General features: G+C 46.9%; 1 protein-coding gene and 1 pseudogene across 6 annotated transcripts in view; both read left to right on the top strand.

Moving 5' to 3' along the window:
* Positions 1-21,682, top strand: part of Slc44a5 (solute carrier family 44 member 5) — a 288,547-nt gene that overhangs the window by 45,605 nt on the left and 221,260 nt on the right. The gene's annotated exons all lie outside the window — the stretch shown is intronic.
* LOC101839418 lies at positions 13,057-13,604 on the top strand (annotated as a pseudogene).

Here is a 21,682-nt window from a genome sequence, read left to right as displayed (position 1 = left end):
TGCAATCAGACATGCTCTTCTCTGGGTCACTATTAGCTGACTCAGAGTGCAGTGCTCTGCCTCGCATCCTGAGCATATTTAATTAGTTTTTAAGGTGGCTAACCATGTCTGTGGGGGACTGTCCTGCTTCAATATCGGTAAAGGCCTGAATGACCATGGCTGCATTGCCTCTTTGTGCGACTCTAATCTTACATAGAAACCACAAGCAAACCAGGGAGACCAACACCAAGAGACCTGTCAGCCAGGACGATAATCCCGATGCAAAGGAAAGGTCCACTCTGGTGGAATTCACATGGACCACTGTCAGCCTCAACTCCTTCAAAGTATCTTCAAATTTAAGTGACCAATTCTGTAAAAGAAAACTGGACAAATACTTGGACAAATTTGTAGCTTTTGTAAAATTGGCATAATCCTTGCATTTTCCACTCGCAGCCTCCAGGTGCCAAGATTGCCACTCACTTCTCCTTAATTTGGCAGTGATTTTCCAAGCCTTAATGGCTATCTGATCCACCTGTTCAAACACCTGTCCTGGATATCCTGTCTGCATGTTTGTAAATCTACCTTTTCATTGCTGGAAGGGGGCACTGTTCATACCATGGGGATCATGACAATAGCTTGGAGTTCCTCCTCCTCCTCCTCCTCGGAGTCCGTAGACTCTGAGTCTTCTAGAGCTGAGTACATCTTTCTTTTCTGTTTTCCTCCCTTTTCACCGTTTGCCTGCTCTGATCTCTCCTCTTGTAATTGTTCTAAAGCATTTCTCCCCTTTTTAACTGCTTCACTACATTTCTGATCCTCAAGGGAACTTTTTACTAGTCTCCAGACAGGCTGAACACCACCTCTGAGCGTATGAAATAATTCAGCAGCATTTATCATCAAGTGTACTTTAGCAGTTGTTCCTTCCTGAGCAATCAAAAACTGAAAAACACAATAGTATACAGTATCTAGACTTTTTGTGTATTTCCCATATTGCTCCTCAGTCCCATGTAAAATCAAGATCTCTCCCTAACTTCCAAGAATCTTAAATTCTTAGAACAAAGCAGCTCATTCAGAGCCAAAAAAATTGGGTGCAACTGAGAAGCGCCCATAGCCAAACTAACAATGTTTTTACTTTCGGTTCGCTGCTAGCCAAACTAACAATGTTTCTTTTAAGCTTCTAATGTTTCTTTTTAGCTTTTACTTTGGGTTCCCTGCTAGCCAAGCTAACGATGTTTTTACTTTTGGTTCGCTGCTCCACGAACCATTTGTCCTGCTCTCTCTTTACCTACAGAGGAGCAAACCAACTGCTCTTGTCCCAGTCCTTTTTTTGCCCCGCTCTTGTCGTGGTCCCTTTTTTAGTCTAAGATTCTTTGATCGCAGCAACTCGTTGAGTGCCAGAAAAATTGGGCAGGATGTGGAATTACCCATGCTTTAATAACAAACAGTGAAAAGAAGACCCAAAAAATAAAATTGAATACCACCCAAAGGGCCAAGAAAAAAAATAATACCCTTTGTTTCACTTTTACTCCGTCTGCTTTGACGCGGCTCTACTTATTTTCCTTTTTGTCCCGTCCGCTTTGACGCGGCTCTACTACTTTCATTTTTATCCCGTCCGCTTTGACGCGGCTCTGCTGCTTTGCTTTCCCGTCCGCTTTGACGCGGCTCTGCTGACCGTTCTCCCCTTCTCTACGGGTGAGAACAATAATCCCGCTCTTTTCGCGGATCCCCACCTTACCTGGGGACTTACCGGTGCACCCCCTGACCGCTGTGAGTTCTGAATTCCTTTCTTCGTACGAGCGTCCCCGTACGGGCCACCAACTGTCACGACCACCTCGACCAGCAAGGAAGACGCGACTCAGGAATCCTTCTCACAAGCAGTTTATTCAGGACCTTGAACAAATCTTCTGACCCCAGGGAGTGCCTGCCCACAGCTTAAAAAGGCCCTTGGGCGGCCAACCCCGGTAAGCCATGTGGCGACAGCAGATAGGTCCACATACGAGGAAGCAAGCCTGATATCCAGCCTTGACCAAATAAGGAGTTGTTTATCACAGAGAGCACTTGCTATCGGGCTAGCAGAGGCGGAAGCCAGTACCATCTTAAGGGTGCGGCACTTTGCAGCTCTCTACATAAACTTGTTCTATTTCATGCTTAAAATACTAATCTACATGGTGAGAAGCATGTAGAGAAAGAGTGTAATCTGTAGAGGGAATTTAAGGCTGCCTGGAAGACATGGCATGCCAGAGTTAATTATCGGAGCTGTGCATCTGAGTATGTTCACACACACACACACACACACACGTGCACACACACGCGCGCGCGCGCACACACACACACACGCACACACACACACACACACACACACTCAGGAGGCAGAGGCAGGAGAATCTGGTCTGCAGTGTGAGAGAAAGTTTAGCCGGAGCTACCTAGTGAGATCCTGTCTCAAAACAGAACAAAACCAAACCACAAATTAATCAAAAATGGGGTTTGGGATGAAATCGGTGGAGTGCTCGTCTATTTTGAATGGGGCCTTGGGTTCAGTTTCCAGCGTCTCAACAAATAACAAGTAAATGAAGAACAAAACCATGGTACGTTTAGGAGCTGTGACAGTTCGAGTGTAAATGACCTTCATAATCTCACAGGGAGTGACACTATTGGGGGATGTGTCTCTGTTGGAGGAAGTGTGTCACGGTGGGGGCGGGTTGTGAGGTTTCCTATGCTCAGGATATTGCCCTATCTATGTTCTATCTATCAGCTGTCTGTCTGTACTGTGTGCAGGGTTCAGACAGAGCACTACCAAAGATGGAACAAAGCTTGGATGCGTGTTGGCCTCCCTACCAACCAGGCTCAGCCATTGTTTTCTGTAACAGCCTGATGCTATATTTAGATTTTGTGGATTATATATTCATTTTCAGAAGATCAGCAAACTGAACAGTGCTTCGGGCTGGGGCTGTAGCTCAGTGACAGAGTGCTTGTGTGGCGTGCTCCAGGACCCGATCATCACAGAATCAAGCCCGGAGGAAAACAAAATAGGATCCCCACCTTTCGAATATACGAAAACTTTAAAAAGCAGACGGTGGGCTGTAGTTTGCAGCCTCTGCATTAATCCCTGTTCTATTCTTGATTGGAGTCTCGGCGTGGACTCCCTAAGTGGGACCAGGCCTTTCTCCTCCCTTTGGACCCTTCCTGGCTTCCCCTGTCGCTTTTTACTCTCCGAGCTGCACGCTCTGATTTCTCGGTCACCAGTCTTCCACCTGCCTTCCGCGTCTCCGTTGAACACCTACGTCCTTTGTGGTACCTCCCCCGAGCCCTTTGGAGGTCCGTGGGTTCTCCTCATCGAATTCTGCTTCCCAGCACCCAGGCTAGCACTAGTTTTAGCCAGAGGGCTGTATCTTATTTGGGAGACAAGTGTACAGGACAGGTTCGCGGAGCCTGTGGAGCCCGAGAAAGACCCCTTAAGCAAGGCTAGTGGGACTTGGTGAGCACCTGCTTCTTCACCTCTGTTGGAATAACGCTAACGGCATTAAGGTCCAGATGCCCACGGAGACACTGTTTGCCCGGGGACCCTTTATTGACAGCCTGTATCTCATTTTCCTCCTCTCTGCCAGTGTTTCCAGGGGTCAACTCTCATATAATTGCTTCTATTCAAGGCCTCTTATCTCAGAGTCCTCCTTTCTAGAGACCTCAAATGAAGATACCTGGGATTAAATCTCTTCTTTATTATCATTTTAATGAAATTTCTGGTAGGAAAAAACCTCCATAAGTTTAAGAACTTCGTTTGTTGTGCGGTCTCTGACTCCCCTAGCCAACATTGTACTGGGGGCACTTACTATGGGCCTGTGGTGTTTGTGGGGGGATTGAATAGCGAGTTAGCTACAAATGTTCCCTGCCGGAAGTTTGTGTGCCTGGCAGAGTCTGAACTGTATGTGACATGGGTTTCATGCGTCTGAGAAAGGATTCGCAGATTGTGGCTTAAGTAGGAGTTGCTCGTTAACATGGGCAAAGGAGTAGATTTGAAAACAAAGTTCCGGGGGGCTAAGCTTGTCTAGAAAATGGCTGATCACAGACCTTCCTGACCTGGCAGGAGTGGTTCACTCTATAGAAGCTGCCATCCTACAGGTGGAAAAGTTCTGTGAAACGGGCTGAAATATTGAAACCCAGTCACGTACACAGGACCAATTGAAATTGTAGGAACTGTTCATATGAATATGGGTGGAGATCAGTGATAAATAAGTCATGCAGTTAGGGTTAGATCTGACAGGAAGCAACACTCACTCTGTGGGTGGAAATTCAAAGCATAGAAGGGTGAAGGCTGTGGCGCAGGATACTTTGTCCTGGGAGCAGAGACTGTGGCAGGCAGGGGTGCGTCTCATCCTTTGTCCTGGGAGCAGAGGCTGTGGCAGGCAGGGGTGCGTCTCATCCTTTGTCCTGGCAGCGATGAAACAAACCTGAGGATTGGGAGTCAAAGGGCTGCTTTGAGAAATGCACAGGGAAAGGTGTTACCAGGAGGACCTAGGAGTATGGGCATCGGGAAACCAGGAGGACTCAAAGGCAGGGCTGAGTGGGTACAGTGGGTACAGTGCTCACTGCACAAGTGTGAGGACCTGAGCTTGGATCCCGTTAGCCCATGTGAGAGCTGGGCCCAGTGGCTGTAAACAGCACCGGGGTGGGAGGTGTGGGTGGGGCTCTGGTAGATCACTGTCCAGCCAGTTTATCCTAGATCCATATTCACCGAGAGACCTTGTCTGAAAAAATAAGTTGGAGAGCAGTCAGCCTCTGACCTCCACACGCACATGCATGGATGACCACACCTGTACAGTACAGGTACTCATAGATACATGCACATGCATGGATGACCACACCTGTGTAATATGGGTACTCACAGATACACACACATACACAGACCTGCACAAGCACACATGCACATATGAGCACGTGCACACGCACACACACATATAGACATACACATACATATACACACATGAGCACACACATAGACATACACACACATGTACAAATGAGCACACACACAGGCACACACATAGATATGCACACACACGTGCACACATGAGCACACACACGCTTCAGAGGAAGAGGCCAAGCTTATGACCTCTTAAAGCATGGGCAATGCTTGAGAGGGCAGAGAAGAGGAGAGCTGACACCTGGACCAGTAGACCCTCACTCCTGCAGTCTCAACACTAGGGAGCTGCTGCAGGAGGACCCGGGAGCTCAAGGGTTAGGTGATGATGTGAGTTTCTTTTTTTTCCTTTCCTTTTGTTTTTAAATGTGGGTCCTGGGAATTGAACCCAGGTCCTGAATCTTGTGGAACAAGCGGTTTACTGATTGAGCATCATCCCACTCGCAGCTTCATAGAAAATTTGAGGCTAGCCTGGGCTTCATGAGGCATTTTCTAAAACAAATGAGAGAGAGAGAATGAATATGAATCAAGGGGCAGGTTGACTAGATAGCTTAGAATTAATATGAATCAAGGGGCAGGTTGACTAGATAGCTTATTGGTTATTGGCAAGAAGTTTTGTAAGACCTGTCTCATCTTCCATTCATTCTATTCTGTTTTTTAAAAAATTGTATGTGTATTGAATATGCATGTGTTTTGTATATATGTATATTGTATATACACGTGTGTGTGTGTGTGTGTGTGTGTGGCATATGACATTTGTGTGTTGTATATATATGTATGTGTGGGGTACAGGGTATAGATGTTGTACACGTATATGTGTGTGTGGTATATGGTATGTATGCTGCATATGTCCGTGTGTGGTAAATGTTTTGTGCATGTTGTATATGTGTGTGTATGTATTTGGTATGCGTATGTCATATATGTGTATGTGTATTTATGTGCCATGACTTGTGTGTAGAGGAAAACTCGCAGGGGTCTACCCTCACCCTCCACTTTGTTTCCCAGTAAGGTCTTGTTTCTGCTCTTGTCCTCTAGGCTGGCTGCCCCGTGAGTTTCCAGGTGATTCTCCTGTTTCCATCTTGCAAGGTTGTAGATGCACGGTACCATATCTGGCTTAATCTATCTCTCTCTTTCTGTCATATACACAGACAGGCAGACAGACAGACAGACAGACATGACATGGTGTGTGTGTGGGAGCCGAAGACCAACCCATGGGAATTTATTTTTCTGTCTGCCTATGGGTCATGCAAATTGGACCCAGGTCAATTGGCATCCTTACCCACGGAGCCATCTTGTCAGCCCTAACATATCTGGCTTGTTTTTGTGAGCTCTGGGGATCTGGATACCATCAGGCTTGAACAAAAAGTGCTTCATGCCTGATCCATCTCCCTCAGCTCTTCAAGTTGACTGCCTCGTTCCTGCCCCGGTCTTGTGCAGGCAACCACAGCGGCTGAGCTCTCGTGTACAGCTGTTCCGTCATGTAGGCAGCACTGTTTGGAAGCCATCTTCTCTCACATCTGGCTCTTAGGATCTTCCTGCTCCCTATTCCCTAACATCCCTTGAGCTCTGTGGGGGAGGGTGTGAGCATTCTGCAGATAGCCGTGAGTCTCTGTATGAATTGCTTGTCTACTGCTGAAAGAAACGTCTCTGATGGAACAGACCCTAAATGAGAAGCGTCTGCTTCCCTCTGCATCTCCTCAAGGGTCTCCTTCTGTCCTTGCTGTCTCCAGCAGGCACAAAGACGTCACGTCCTTGTAGTCGTTGTGGTTTTGCTCGCCTACTTAAGAGCTCCTTTCCTCTGGCCGTCCGGTAACACAGAAGCAGACAACCTCGCGGGGTTAGAAACAGGAACCACTCCAAAGCCTCTGCATGCTTTACTCTCGGTATCCCAGGTTCACACACTCTTTAAACAGATACGCTGCTGCTCATGGCCCGTAGTCATGTAATCAAGGCTCTGTTCCTTGTCTACTGGCAGATATTTCTGATTAGAAACTCATGCTAAAGCTTCTAATTCCAGACAGGAAGATCTTGAGGCCGTCATATAAAACATGGAGCTATGGTTTTTTTTTTAATGCCTTAGATTTAGTTGTAGGGAAACAAAAATGATTGACATGTCATCATGGGAAAGACCAGCGCTGCCCAAATACCTGTGTAAATCATGATCATGTGCAGACTCAACCATTTCTAGATCATGAGGCCAGGGAGTCAGAGTGGGACTTTGGGGCCAACTGCCGACCATCGCAGCCAGTCAACAGCCCCTGTTCAGTACTGAGCAGTGGAAATGAGAGGTAGAGATGGGTCAGTGTGACACAGAGCAGTCCCTGGGGCCAGCGATCCCTCAGCACTCATGCTCAGCTATGTAATGCAGACAGGTTGCGTAAGCTCCTGTTCCATTGATCCCCTTGTCCACGATGAAGGAAAAATAGTGACAAATGTCCATTCTACGGAACCGAGGGGCTTGGGATGTCCTAAGTAGCCCGTAGAGGTAAGACATTGCTATTTACTTCGTTTACAGTGTGTGGAAGTGTTTCTTACATTTATTCTGAAACCCCTTCTCAGCTGCAGTCCAATCTGTTGTCATTCCAACTTTCAGTCACACACTTTTGCCTTTCTGCTGTGTTCTGTAGTGTTCAAGCTGACCTACCGATGTGATTTGACCTCCTTCAAATATATGTGCGTATTTGAGAGAGGTTTTAAAACCCAGATGATTCCTCACAAAGATCTTAATAAGAGGTCATTAGAGAGGATAAAAGCACTGGCGCCCAACATGGTTTATTTTCAAGCTGAGATTGGAATCTGGGGGGCCATGCTGTTCTGCATGGCTGTTTAAAATGATTGCTTAGCATGACTGTGGGCAAAATGAAAGATTCTGGTCCACCTTCTGTCCACAGACTCAGTCACGCGACATTTGCAGGCTAAATGCATTTTTATTAGCATTGATTATGTGGTTGTACGAAAGTGTTTTCTGAACCACAGGGCCTTTGGTGTTCCAAGGAGGCTCCAGATGACTGCCATGTGTATCTTTATCCTACCTTAATGCTAAGTCTTAGTTTTTGTTCCGTTGCTGTGGAGAGACACCACTATGAAGGTGACTCTTATAAAACATCTAATTGGGATCGCTTACAGTTTCAGAGACTTAGTCCATTATCATTATGGTTGGGATCCTGACAGCAACCACGGTGCTGGAGCCGTAGCTGAGAGTTTTACATCCTGGTCCATAGACAGAGGGCAGAGCGAGAGCCCGGGCCTGCCTTGGGCTTTTGAAAACTCAAAGCCCACCCCCAGTGTCACTCTTCCTCTGAGAAGTCCTTCTAATCCTTCTAATCTTATGGAAGAGCCCCACTCCCCGGTGACTAAGTGTTCAAATGTGCTATCCTATGGGTGCCATTCTCACCAGGATTGGAGTTCCTCGTGTCGTGTCCCTCTTAACTTTTTGTAAGGGGGCTTGCTAGTCATCAGGTGTTGACCAAAACTCCCTTTAGGTCCTCACAGCTCAGACGCTCGCTTTAGAGCTGCCTTGTTACTGGATAACGGCCCAGGCTCCTCATGAACAGACATACCCTGATGTGGACCATGTGCTATTTAAATGGGACTGTTTTATTTTTCTTTTCTTAACGTTTGAATAATGCATCAATGGGAAAAGTAACACCTTCTCATATTAACACGTTTTAGATGCCAAATTAAATCCCCAGAATTTGTGACTAAAATGCGACTTTGCAATTTCTAAGATTGTATTTTTTTTTTGGTAAGAAAAGGATTATAAATTAATTTAGTCTCTTTTTGGCGCCAGGCATAAACTGTGCTCTTTGACTCTCACCGTAGCTCCTGGAGGTAGGAGTTATTTTCATTTTGACAAGCAAGCTGTCAGCTGAAGAGATGTTCTGTAAAAGGCCCGTGGAAGAGCTCAGATGGCAGGGTGCTTAGGGGGCATTCAATCCCCAGGGCTACATAAACTGATGAGTTAGCACACGCCTGCAATCCCTCTATCCCTGGTGCTACATAAACTGATGAGTTAGCACACGTCTGTAATCCCAGCACTTGGGAGGTGGAGGCAGAAAGATCAGAAGTCGAAGGACATGCTTTTGCATGTAGCAAGTTCAGGCTAACCTGGGCTGCATAAGGCCTCAGCTCAAAAAGAAAAAAAAAGTCAGCAAAATTAATAAGGAGAAAGCTGAGTCAATGCTTTGTGGTGATATTTATGATTTGCTAAAGCCTGCCTGAGGGTTCAGAAAGCAAAGTCAACCTCGAGCTACAGAGGTCAGGCTGTGGTGGCACACACCTTTAGTCCCAGCAGCCATAGAGTTAGTCGGTGGTGGCACGCACCTTTAATCCTAGGACTGGGGATTAAGAGGTAGACTGATCTCTGTTAGCTCAAGGCCACACTGACTATATGAAATTGATCCAGTCCTAAAAGAAACAGCTCACACAAAGATGACCTCAGACTCCGAGATCACACACACCTTTAATCCCAGAGTTAGGAAGGCATATAAGGTAGGAGCAGGGTCTCAGAGCTGGCATTCAGTCTGAGAGTTAGTCTCAACCCATGCTGAGGAGAGCAACGCAGTCTGAGTGAATCTGAGGAGCCGTGAAGGCAGGAGCAGTCTGAGGATCAGCCCTTTGGTCTGAGCTGAGGCAGAGGTAAGAGCCGGTGGCCGGCCGCTTTGCTTCTCTGATCTTCAGCATGAAGCGTGAACCCCAATATCAGTCTCTGGGTCTTTTATTTTTTTTTCATGCTACAACGCTTGAACATAGATGGACACCAGAGCGAGTTCATTCTTTCTGCTCTCCCCACTGGAGTGAAAGACAGAGAAATGTATGTCCTAAATGTCCAGTGGGCTCTGGCCATCTGGGAGGAGAGTCTGCCTAGTTGTAATGCGAACAGCTACCCACCTGTCCTGGACAAACACGGATGCCAGTTCAGGTTCTCTACAGAATAAGCCTACCCTCATAAGACAGGGGGATATGAATATATTTCTGTAGCGGTTGTGGCGGTTTTAAAGAAAGTGGCCCCCATGAGGAGTGGAACTGTTAGCAGGTGTGGTAGTTTGAATGTAATCCCCCCCATAACCTCACAGGGAGGGCCACTATTAGGTGTGGCTATTGGCATGCATATGGCCCTGTTGGAGGAAGTGTGTCACCGTCAGGGAGGACTTAGAGGTTTCCTATACTCAGGGCACTGCCCAGTGTTTCAGTCGACTTCTCGTTACCTCTGAGTCAAGATGCAGGACTCTCAGCTGCTGCACCACGTCTGCCGGCACACTGCCATGCTCCCCACCATGACGACAATGGAGTGAACCTCTGAAGCTGTGAGCCACCCTTGAATGCTTCCCCTTCTCTGCACAGCGATAGCAAACCTAACTAAGACAGAAGGTGTGGCTTTGTTGGAGGCAGTGCATCACTGGGGCAGGCTTTGAGGTCTCAGGAGCTCAAGCCAGGCCCCATGTGTCTTATCCAGTTCCTGCTGCTTCCCAGTGCAGACGCAGAGCTCTCAGCTGCCTCTTTAGCCTCATGTCTGCCTGAGTGCCTTCATGACATAACAGACAAGGGTAAGGCAGGCCCAACTAAATGTCCCCCTTTATAAGAGTTGCCACGGCCATGGCGTCTCTTCACAGCCGTAGAAACCCTGAAACAGACGTTATTGTCACACTGTAAGGTTGCTGTAAATTTGCGTTGCCCGTCAACAGCCGTTTTGAGCTGAGGGGGGATGGTCTCAGGTCGTAAGAGCTTGATTGCCTCCGCTAGTGTCCTGTTGGGATCTGGCTAAGTATTTTCAGGAGGAATTTATTAGTGTTTTGCATCCCTTCAATGGTACTTGAGTACAATTGAGCGAAAGATTATTCTGATGGAAGTAGAGGAGTCCCCCCTCACCAGAGAGGATCTGGAAGGCCAGGGCTGCTTAGCAAACCAGCGGATGGTTGGGTTCAGCCATACTTACACTCAGGAGACCACAGGCGGACGTCTGTCATGGGCAACAACAAACACACATAAAAGCATCCACTCTCTCATTCTTAAAGGCCTCTAGGTTGTCTGAAGAGCCTGAGATCCCTTTGGGGGACACGTGTGAAGAAGTTGGCCCATCTGCAGAATCCTCACTGCTTTGTCTGAAAGCTTTCGATAGCACCCGTTGGCCCTTGAGAATCCAACTTACCCTTTCCGCACCCCAGTGGAACCCTTCAGCAGTGGCCAGTCACAGGGTGCCTCTTTCAAATGCAGAGACAGTTCCCGTTTCCCCAGAAGCGGCTTCAGGGTTAGCGTTAGCGGTTTGTGGAGCCTTTTGTGTTCTCTGTTGAGTCAGGACTGTCTTCTTGTAAGGGACTGGCACATCACACTGCAGCTTGTGTCAAGTGTGTACTTGTAGTGCTTCCATGTGTACAGTTGAAATATCTTCCACAACAAGCATGTTCAGCATGTAAATATATATGATTTGGTTAATAGTGTGTCTTACACACACACACACACACACACACACACACACACACACACACCAAAACTTGCCAGGTGGCTCTGGTGCACTCCTTTAATCCCAGCACTTGGGATGCTGAGGCAGGCGAATCTCTGTGAATTCAAGGCCAGCCTGGTCTACAGAGTGAGTTACAGGACAGCCAGTACTGTTATACAGAGAAACCCTGTATCGAAAAGCCAAAACAAAAACAAACCCCACAAACAAACAAACAAACAAAAGTGTATGTGTGTGCCGCTGTGTCTCTGTGTGTGTGTGCATGTGTCCAAGGCCTTTGCCACTACTGAACTACACGCTTAGCCCCTTTATTCATTTAAAAATGTTCATTTTACTTCTTTACCAGGTATAGGGTTACATGCCTGTAATCCTAACACTTGGGAAGCTGAGATAGGAGGATTGAGAGACAAGAGAACACAACCAACACACACATACACACACACAGTACACACTCACACACACTCACTCAGTAACACTCTCACACACACACTCACACACTCACAGTACACACACACACTCAGTACACACTCTCGCACACACACATACACACACACTCACACAATACTCACACACTTACAGTACACATTCACACACAGTACACACTCTCGCACACACACAGCACACACTCACACACACTCAGTACACACTCTCACATACACATACACTCACAGTACACACTCACACACACTCACAGTACACACACTCACAGTACACACACTCACAGTACACACACTCACAGTACACATTCACACACACTCACAGTACACACACATTCAGTACACACTCTCCCACACACTCACATACACACTCACACACACTTGCACACTCACACACACTCACACACACTCACATACTCACAGTACACACACTCAGTACACACTCTCGCACACACTCACACACTCACACACTCACACACTCACACAACTGTCATACACACATACTCACACACTCACAGTACAAACTCATACACACACTCACACCTTCCAGGAACACTCATGTCTTTATATCTTTGTTCATTTTTTTACAATAAGAATATTATGTTGGCATGGCACTGGGTAAGCACACCTGCAACTCTAAGTAAAATTTCTCCTTTCACCTACTCCAACACAAATCATGTGGCAGCTATTAGCCAGTACCTAAAGGTAAGTTATAACAACAGGAAGCAATAAACTTAAAATACCCCGTTCGTTGGCAGAAAGCAGAAACCCAAAACGTTGCGTGCTGTGTTGAATGTACCGCACTTCCTCCGTGTACTGGAGACGGGTCAGCAGGGAGTGGGTGGATTCATGACCCTAATGGGTCCACGTCGAAGCATGTGATTCCGTTCTAATTTGAAAGTATTTTAAAACGGCATTTAGTGTGTTTGTGTGTGCCGCAGCAGGTATGTGTACATCAGAGGACACCTCACAGGAATTGGTTTTGGTTCTCCATGTGGGTCCTAGGAGATGAATTCAGGTTATCAGGCTTCGTAGAGAGCGCCCTTCCTTGTTGAGCCGTGGTGCCGCCTTGGTTTTGCTTTGACTTTGCAGGAATTTTGTTGTTGTTGTTGGTCGTTTACTTTGAGACAAGGTATCACTATGTAGCACTGGCTGGTCTAAAATGTGGAGGGTAAAGAGGCTGGTTCCGAACTCAAAGAAATCTGCCCCGTCTGCCTCCTAAGCTGGGATTAAACATGTGAGCTCCCTCACTTTCCCTGGCTGGCAGCTAGATGCCCGGAGTTACTGTAAAGGCTGTTAATCAGCTGGTTCATCAGAGGTCGGGCAGCCTCCCTCAAAAAGTCCGAAGCCGAACGTCCCTGTGTGGGTGGACACAGTCAAGCTGGCCAGTCATAAAGAGCTTGCCCTCTGTGACGAGGATTGTTTCCACACCAGTGTCTCCCACAGCACCTCACAGCACAGCACCAGTGTTGGCTGCGTGACCCAGGTCTACAGAGGTCAGCGGGGAAATGGAGTCAGTTCCAGCCACGTCAGTAGAGGCTCCCAGAACAAGCCCCCAAGCCCCGGAGAGGCTGAAAATGGTGGAAAAGTACCAAGGTGGGAGTCGCAAGCTAACACCTCAGGGTCAGAGAGACCTGAGCAGGATGGTCGGACAGGTGGCCGCCGCCGAAGAGAAGCACTAAAGCAAAGGATTCTGGGTTAATACCCCGCCTCACCCATTAAAAAAAATAGTGTGCTCCCACACCTCTAGCGATGCTTTGAGTTTATTCAGCCAATGATGACGGTAGGATTCTTCAAGGTTTCCTCCGTGTAGGAGAAGATGCTAGCACGACCTGATGGCTGGCCTACCCAGCACACCGCCCTCCTAAATAGGAAGTGTGGCACGCCACGCCACTGAAGTCAGGACGCTGGGTTCTGAAGGCGTGTGAGCAGCCGGCAGCCGGCCTGTGAACGGTCCTGCATTCCCCATGCCACCGCCACACAGAGACCCTGGTGGTGTGAGCGCTCACTCTGCGGCCTGAGGTAATGGGCTAGCCAGTCACAGCCCGTGGGCTCCCACTGTGTAAGTGGTTGCGCATGGGCAAGAAAGCGTATGTCCCTCCCCTGACCCTGTCTCTGGAGTGGGGCGTCTCCACCTCCTCCTCACTGCTGTCTTGTCAGGGACACCCCCGGGAACAATGACACCTTGTGTTAAATTCACCGAGGATTCAAGGATCAAAGCCAACCTTGGAATTCAGAGCGTGCGCTGTGTAGTGCCCGTCGGTGCTTGAGACAAATGTCCCCGGATCTGTCCACACAGGATCGCTGTCTGTCTTCTTCTGGGAGAAGACAGGTGAGGACTGCTTGGAAATCAGTGCACACAATGTATGCCAGTTACAATTAAATGCTGCTGGGCAGGATACAGCAGGAAAGGAGTAATTCGAACAATTTATCTGAGCAGCGCTCATTTATAAGAAAAATACTTCTATTCTTGCCTTTCTTTTGCCTATACATTTACTAATAATAACCCCCAAAAGTGAGCTGTGAGATCCATGCATAATCACACATAATTGATTTATCCACTTTGTTTATATTACCAAGGACACATCATGGTTCAGTAAATTTTGATCATTCGGAAGAAAGCCTCGAGACAGAAGTGATCCATGGAAATCGAGACTGACGTGTGCGCTGTTGGAGGCCACACTAATAGCTGGCAGAATGTCACCCTAGCCCAGGGATGCATATACCGGCCACTAGCCCAGGGATGCATATACCGGCATCTTGGAGAGAGAGGCTTTTAATCAGAGGTAGTTTCATCCCCGCTAGAGTTTGTGCATCAAGGATGGGTAACTAAGAATGAGTACATAACTTGTCAGCTTAATTTATGTGTTGGCAACTGCACATGCATATGGAGTGGAGTTAGATTAGAAATCCAGGAAAGATGTCAGCTTGCTTGTTGATATAATAGATGGCCAATAAACGTTTCTTCAGGGACCTGTCTGTGTGGAATGGAGATATCTCTGTCTCTTGAGGCCACTGTTCAGCCTTGTGCATGAGAAAGTGGAGACCAAATCCACTGAAGACACCAGGTTTGTGCACAAAGAGAAACTAGCTAAAAAAATCTGTAGACGTTAACTTGTAGAAAATCATCTAATAAAACCAAAATGAGCATATTGTGTTTCAAGAGTCCAATTTAATTGCTCATTTATATAGGGAGAGATTCTAGGTACCTGCAGCTCTGACCACACCCATCTGGGCGTGGTCACAGGTACATAGACGGTGTGTGGAATAAAGAGCTGGGAGGAAGGGGACTCCGGGGCTCCATCCCAATTCTGACACCAGCTGAAAAGGTACCTAGGATCTCTTCCTGCACATTTAGGATAGTCGTAGGCTGGGGCAACCATGAATACCATATTGCCTAAAAGTTGGTGGGGGGGTTCAGGTTTGCTCATTGTCGTCTGTACAGATGGCTGTACTCTGGATGTTACACTGACTTTTTTGCATAGCTGTGCGATGTTCTACTGTGTGGAAATACACCAGAGTCTGTTTGCTTATGTCTCCGCTGATTGCAGGAAGTCATTCCCGCAGTTTGGCTATTATGAATAATGTTTCTGTGAACAAACTTGCACATCTCCCTGGGGCTACATATCTCATGACTTTTGGGCATGTGCTAAAAACGGGAATCTCTGACTCTTACGGTAACTCAATGTTTGCTTTTAAAAAGATGTATTTATTCTTTTGTTTTATGGGTATGAGTGTTTTATCTATGTGTGTGTTTCGTGTGCACGCGGCGTTCTTGGGGAACACTAGAGGACGCTAGATATCCTACAACTGGAGTCGCAAACAGTTCTGAGCTGCCACAGGGGTGCTGGGAACTAAACCCCAATCTTCTGCAGCAGCAAGTGCTTTTAATCACAGAGCGACCTCTCTGTATTTACTTTATTGTTGTTTCTTTAAGATGGCATCTCTCTACATAGCCCCGATGTGATCCTGATCGTTTGCCTTTTGTATGTGGCTTAACGCCTCCCTCTAACAACTTTCAAACTCTTCCATTGTTCTCTGTCCTTAGTGTTTTAACTGTGCTATGGCCCAGGGAAGTTCTTCTCTTGACTTGCCTGGTGTTCTAAAAGCCTCCTGGATCATCTCTCCCCCTAGGTTTGGTGACTCATCTGATTTTATTGAACTTTATTTATGTCTTCAGCCCAGAGTTCCTCCCTGCTGTGTGACAAAACTTTTCCCGGGGAGATGCTACATGTGTCTGCTCACCCCAGGTAGGGAGCCCATAACAGACCAAAGTACTGTACCGTGTAGTCTTCCCGCCAGCCGCCTGGGTCCCGCCTCTGTCTCAGCCCCCAAATAACACAGGAGACGCTATATTAATTATGAAGCTGTTGGCCGTTTGCTATGGTTTCTCATTGGCTAGCTCTGACTTAATTATTAACCTATAATTACTAATATATATTTTTATAAGGACCTATCATTCTGAGGAGGTCCTCCTGACATGCCCTCTCCTCCGGGATCACATGGCACCTCCTTCTCTTGACTACATTTCCCAGAATCCTCCTCGACTCCTAGTGCCACCTATCTTACTTCCCTATTGGCCAACAGTGCTTTATTTATCAACCAATAGGACAAACATACACACAGAAGGACTTCCCCCATCAAAGTATGGATACCACCAATGTCCAACTTGGTGGATCAATGAGTTTTATTGGGGGTTACCTATGGGAATATGGGTGAGAGGGCCATTACAGGAGCAGAAATGATTCCAAGACAGCTGCATCACCAGAGCCCACCTCAGCGTGGGCGACTGCTCACAAAGCTGGATATATCTATGGCTCACGTACAGCCCACAGGCGGCTCCATGGGTTGGAGAGTCCTTTCCAGGGGCCTCAGTTGATCTGAACCTCTTAAAGACATCTCTGCTGGGTTCCACCCTTTTCCCTCAGGCACCTGGTCTGGCACCAGAGTCTTCCGTGCATCTCGGCTTGCCTGGCTTTTCAGCGTGGCTCTCTGAGTGCCACTGTGAGCAGAAGCTTATTTACTCTGGGTGGGAGGGGCTTAGTGACTTTGATCAGTTTCAGGGACTTCCTGAAGTTCTTTTGAGTTGTTTACCTTCCTGCATAAGGAACTGAATGTCTTGGAGGAAACTGTCAGCAGCACTCCCCCTCTGCCATGTCTGTGATTTGTAAATTTGATCGTTCAGTGGCATCCTGTAGAGCTCATATGTCTGTCCATATTTATTTTGTCTTTGTCACTGTCTGAATAGTCTAATTTATCCGTCTTGCTCTCCATCCCTGATGTTCAGTCTTCCACTAGAGCCTCTCTATTTGCAAGGCTTTCTAGGGAGTGTTTGCTTGGCTTAATGGGCTTTTCATTTCTAGAATTTCAATTTGACTTTTTCAGTATTTCTGTTTTACATTGAATTATTCTTTAATATCCTGTATTGATCTCTTTATTTCATCCAACTGTTAGTATTCATTTCAAATTCAGTTAGGGATTGACTTGTATCTTGTTTGATTACATGAAACCTTTTTGTCTTTGTGCCCTTGAATCATTTGGCAACTCAAGTGATCGTTTTTGTTGGAAATGGCTATTGTGGAGTTGTCTTTTATCTGGATTTTTCGTGTTTCCTTTGTGCCTGCATTTGGACTTGTACACCTGGGTGTGTTTCACTGGTTGAATTTTAAAAATGATTTTATTATTTATGTGTCTATGCGCACATGTCTGTGTGCGTGTGTCTGTGCACACATGTCTGTGTGTGTGTCTGTGTGTGTCTGTGTGAGTGTGTTTGTGTGCATGTGTCTGTGTGTGTGTATGTGCATGTGTCTGTGTGAGTGTGTCTGTGTGCGTCTGTGCTCATGTGTCTGTGTGCACATGTCTGTGTGTGTGTGCGTCTGTGTGAGTGTGTCTATGTGCACATGTCTGTGTGTGTGTCTGTGTGCATGTGTCTGTGTGTGCGTGCCTGTGTGAGTGTGTCTGTGTGCATGTGTCTGTGTGCACATGTCTGTGTGTGTGTCTGTGCACACGCGTCTGTGTGCACGTGTCTGTGTGTGCGTGTCTGTGTGCACGTGTCTGTGTGCATGTCTGTGTGCACGGGTCTGTGTGTGTGTCTGTGTGAGTGTTTCTGTGTGCATGTGTCTGTATGAGTGTGTCTGTGTGTGTCTGTGTGAGTGTGTCTGTGTGCATGTGTCTGTGTGTGTGTGAGTGTTTCTGTGTGCATGTGTCTGTGTGCACATGTCTGTGTGAGTGTGTGTGCACGTGTCTGTGTGCATGTGTCTGTGCTCGTGTCTGTGTGAGTGTGTCTGTGTACACATGTCTGTGTGCATGTGTCTTTGTGCATGTGTCTGTGTGTGTCTGTGTGCCTGTATCTGTGTGAGTGTGTCTGTGTGTGTGTCTGTGTGAGTGTGTCTGTATGTGTGTTTGTGTGAGTGTGTCTGTGTGCACGTGTCTGTGTGCACGTGTCACATATGTTCCAAGAAGGCATTGAATCCCCCGTGTCTGGAGTTACAGGCAGTTGTGAGTCACTTCCACAGGGCAGGCCTTTCCCCTCAGAGCTGTAGCACTCATACCCGTGCTCAGGGAGCCAGATACAAGTCCTGCATCCCGCAGAGAAGAGCATTGTCTGCGGAAGCAATTACACTAGAGTTGAAGACTGTATTAAAGACATTTTAATATAGACACAAGGATTAGGAGAAAAAGAGTTCAGAATAAAGTGGGATATGCCCAGGTGTGGGTATGACTTCCTCAGGGGAGAACACCCACAAATTTACTACTAAAGAAGAAACAAGAAACAAATATATGGAGTCAAACCGCACAGGCCATTTGAGGTGCCAGTCACACAAAGTTTTCGGAAGAGTCATCACGTTTTCTTCACTAATAGTTAGCACGAGTTTTGAGGACAGTGACTTTGTTTTAGTTTATTGCTGACCCCAGCACATTGTGTGACTCGTAGTGGACACTGTTTGGATGGCTGTTATTTATTCTTGACCTGTGAGAGTATACGAATGTATAATCAAGTTCTAGTAACTTAAAGTATCTTTAATTTATATTTATTAGTGTGTGTGTGTGTGTGCGTGTGTGTGTGCGCACTTAAGGAGGTCAGAGGACATCCAATGAGAGTCAGTCTTCTCCTACCACTATGTGGGACTTGATTGAACTCAGGTCGTCAAGTTTGGTAACAAAATATTTACTTAATTTCTAAGTAAATGGTGCACATTCTAAGTGATCAGTACTGGACGCAGGCTGTGTACATAAGAGTGTAATGTGCCTGGCCTGATCTCACAGCTACGAATGACTGGAATGAACATGGAGTCATGCCCCTTTTCCTGTTGAAACACTTGTTTTCGTCAAGGTGTTATCCTGGCTGTCTTGAGTCCTACTCACATGCAGAATGTAGCATTAACCTAACAGAACACAGAGGCCTCTCAATAAAGACTCCCCCAGGGACCGGGGCTGTGCTGCAGAGTCACAGGAGAGGCGAGGATCCTAAGGTATGAAGTTAAGCGGTGAGTTCCTGCTCCCACCTGTACCACGATGTCTAGTCTGCCTTTCCAGCTCTGCTCTCTCTCCCAAGAGCTGAGAAAACCCTCCTGATACGCAAGTGCATCCTCTCCCTCTCCTCTCTTCCCCCTTCTCCCCCTACTTTCCCGTCCCTTCCTCTCCTCCTCCCTCTTAACCCCCCTTAAGGATCTATAATAAATTTTTCTCTAAAACAAGCAAATAAAAGATCAGAAACCAACATGTCATTAATATCAACTCCAACGAATACTCCATGTCATTCAAAATATGGCAAGCCCCAGGTTTTTTCTTCCTCCTCCTCCTCTTCCTCCTCCTCCTCCTCTTCTTTCTCCTCCTCCTCCTCCTCCTCCTCTTTTTCTCCTTCTTCTCCTGGAAAACACTTGAGATTTGCTGGAAAACACAGGGAACTCTTTCTGTGAGCTATGTTTTTCATTCATAAATTGGCAATGTGCATTTCCATCTGTATCATTTGTATGCCGACAGTGATATATTGAAACAGAGTTTTTAGAAATCTTGAATCTTTAAGCATTTATTCCTAAGAGTGAAAGCTATGATGAGTTGCCACTAACAAGCACCATCTAACCCACTACCGCGGAATGGTTGTGGTGGAAAGTTACGGGCATCACAGAATCCCAGAGCCTCAAGCAGAATATTCTTTTGACCTTGTGGTGACTGTTGATTGTCATCCTATAGAAACTCAACATGAATTAATCACTGTGAGCAAAGTTTTCTGAGCAGCAGGAGTCAGAGAGAAGAATGAAAAATGAAAAAAAAGGAGCCATTCAATTTTTGTACATCGAAAATATTCCATTTTCAAATAAATTTTATTTAAATTTAAAGCAATCTATTTTACATACCAATCCCAGTTTCTTCTTCCTCTCATCCTCCCATTCCCCCAGCCATCTCCCCATCCCACCCCCATCCACTCCTTAGAGAGGGTGAGGCCTCCCATGGGGGATCATCAAAATCTGTCACATCATTTGGGGCAGGGCCCAGACCCCCCCCCCATGTATCTAGGCTGAGAGAGAATCCCTCTAGGGATAAATACTGGTTCCACTGTCAGAGGCCCCACAGACTTCCGAAGCCTCTTAACTGACACCTACGTTCAGGGGGCCTGGTTCAGTCTTATGCAGAATCCCGCGGCTGTCAGTCTTGAGTCCGTGAGCTGAAAATATTCCAATTTTTAGCTAGTTGGTTGTTGCATTATTACCTCTGATGGTGTTGAGTGTGACCCACCTGTAATCTTGTTCTTAACCTGTAGGTGGTAAACTTTTTTCTTTTCTTTTTTAGGTCATCTTCCCTGAAAGTGGAACTTTAAGTGCTTTTATATAGGCAGTGCTCTCTTTGTTGTTAAGGTTGGCTTATTTATGAGGTTTGTGAGCCAAGTATGGAGCCCATACACGTATTTCCAGCTATTCAGGGTTAGTGTCAGCAGCGCCTCCACGGTGCCCTGCCTAAGGATGTGGTAGTGAACACAGACGACTAGAGACTCAGAGCCCACCAGGGACATTGCAGGGTGGCTGCTGAGGCACAGTTAGCGGCCAGGGAAACATAGACACGGAGAGAAACTACATCGTGACCAGCGAGGGACCTGTGTGAGCAGATCCCCTGGCAAGATATAGAAAGACATTCCCGGTTGCATTTTCGTCTTCTCTGAGGTCTTAACTGAGGGACGGACCCTGAAGACGGCTAATGCCACGTGGCGGCTGATGACTGAGAGTTAAACACCAATGAAGGGAAATCCTTAGTGAAGGGGGATTAGAAGAGTTTGTGATGCAGTATGCGGAACCTTCTGGAACGCTCCCATTCACTTGGGAAATTTCCATGCTTGGCACACTGGTTAGCAGCGTCAGCTTGGCACAGCCTGGAGTCACCTGGGGAGGAAGTCTTGGTGACATTGTCTGCCTTGGGTTGGAATATGGGCGACTGTCTGTATGTGTATGCGTGTAGGGGAGATTGCCTTAATTCGCGTGGGAAAGCAGCTCAGCGCAGGCGTTACCGTTCCGTAGGCAGCAGGTTCCTGCACAGTTTTAAGAGTGGAGAAATGGAGCTGAGCACGAGCGAGTGAGCGTCCTTGCGTTCACTTCTCTCTACTCCTGAAATCCCTGCCTTGACGGACCGTAACCTAGAGTTGCAGGAGGAAAACAACCCTTCTCCCCAAGTTGCCTTTTGCCCCGAGTATTTTTTATCATAGCAACAGAGACGACCCTAGAACACATGGTTTAAGAAAACAAGAAGGAGTGCTATCGAGATTCTGAAATACTCTGGGCCCTCTACTGCATGCGTGCTCTGTAGCATTCGTCGTAATGGTGGGGTGGGTACTCACCCTGCAATGTCCACCGTGACTCTGGGAAATAACATGCTCTCAAATCTGCAGCACTGATTCCAGCCCTGGTT

This window comes from Mesocricetus auratus, unplaced genomic scaffold (genome assembly GCF_017639785.1).
Source record: "Mesocricetus auratus isolate SY011 unplaced genomic scaffold, BCM_Maur_2.0 Super-Scaffold_100009, whole genome shotgun sequence".
NCBI classification, from domain to species: Eukaryota; Metazoa; Chordata; class Mammalia; order Rodentia; family Cricetidae; genus Mesocricetus; species Mesocricetus auratus.
This window is presented reverse-complemented; position numbering and strand designations above follow the sequence as displayed.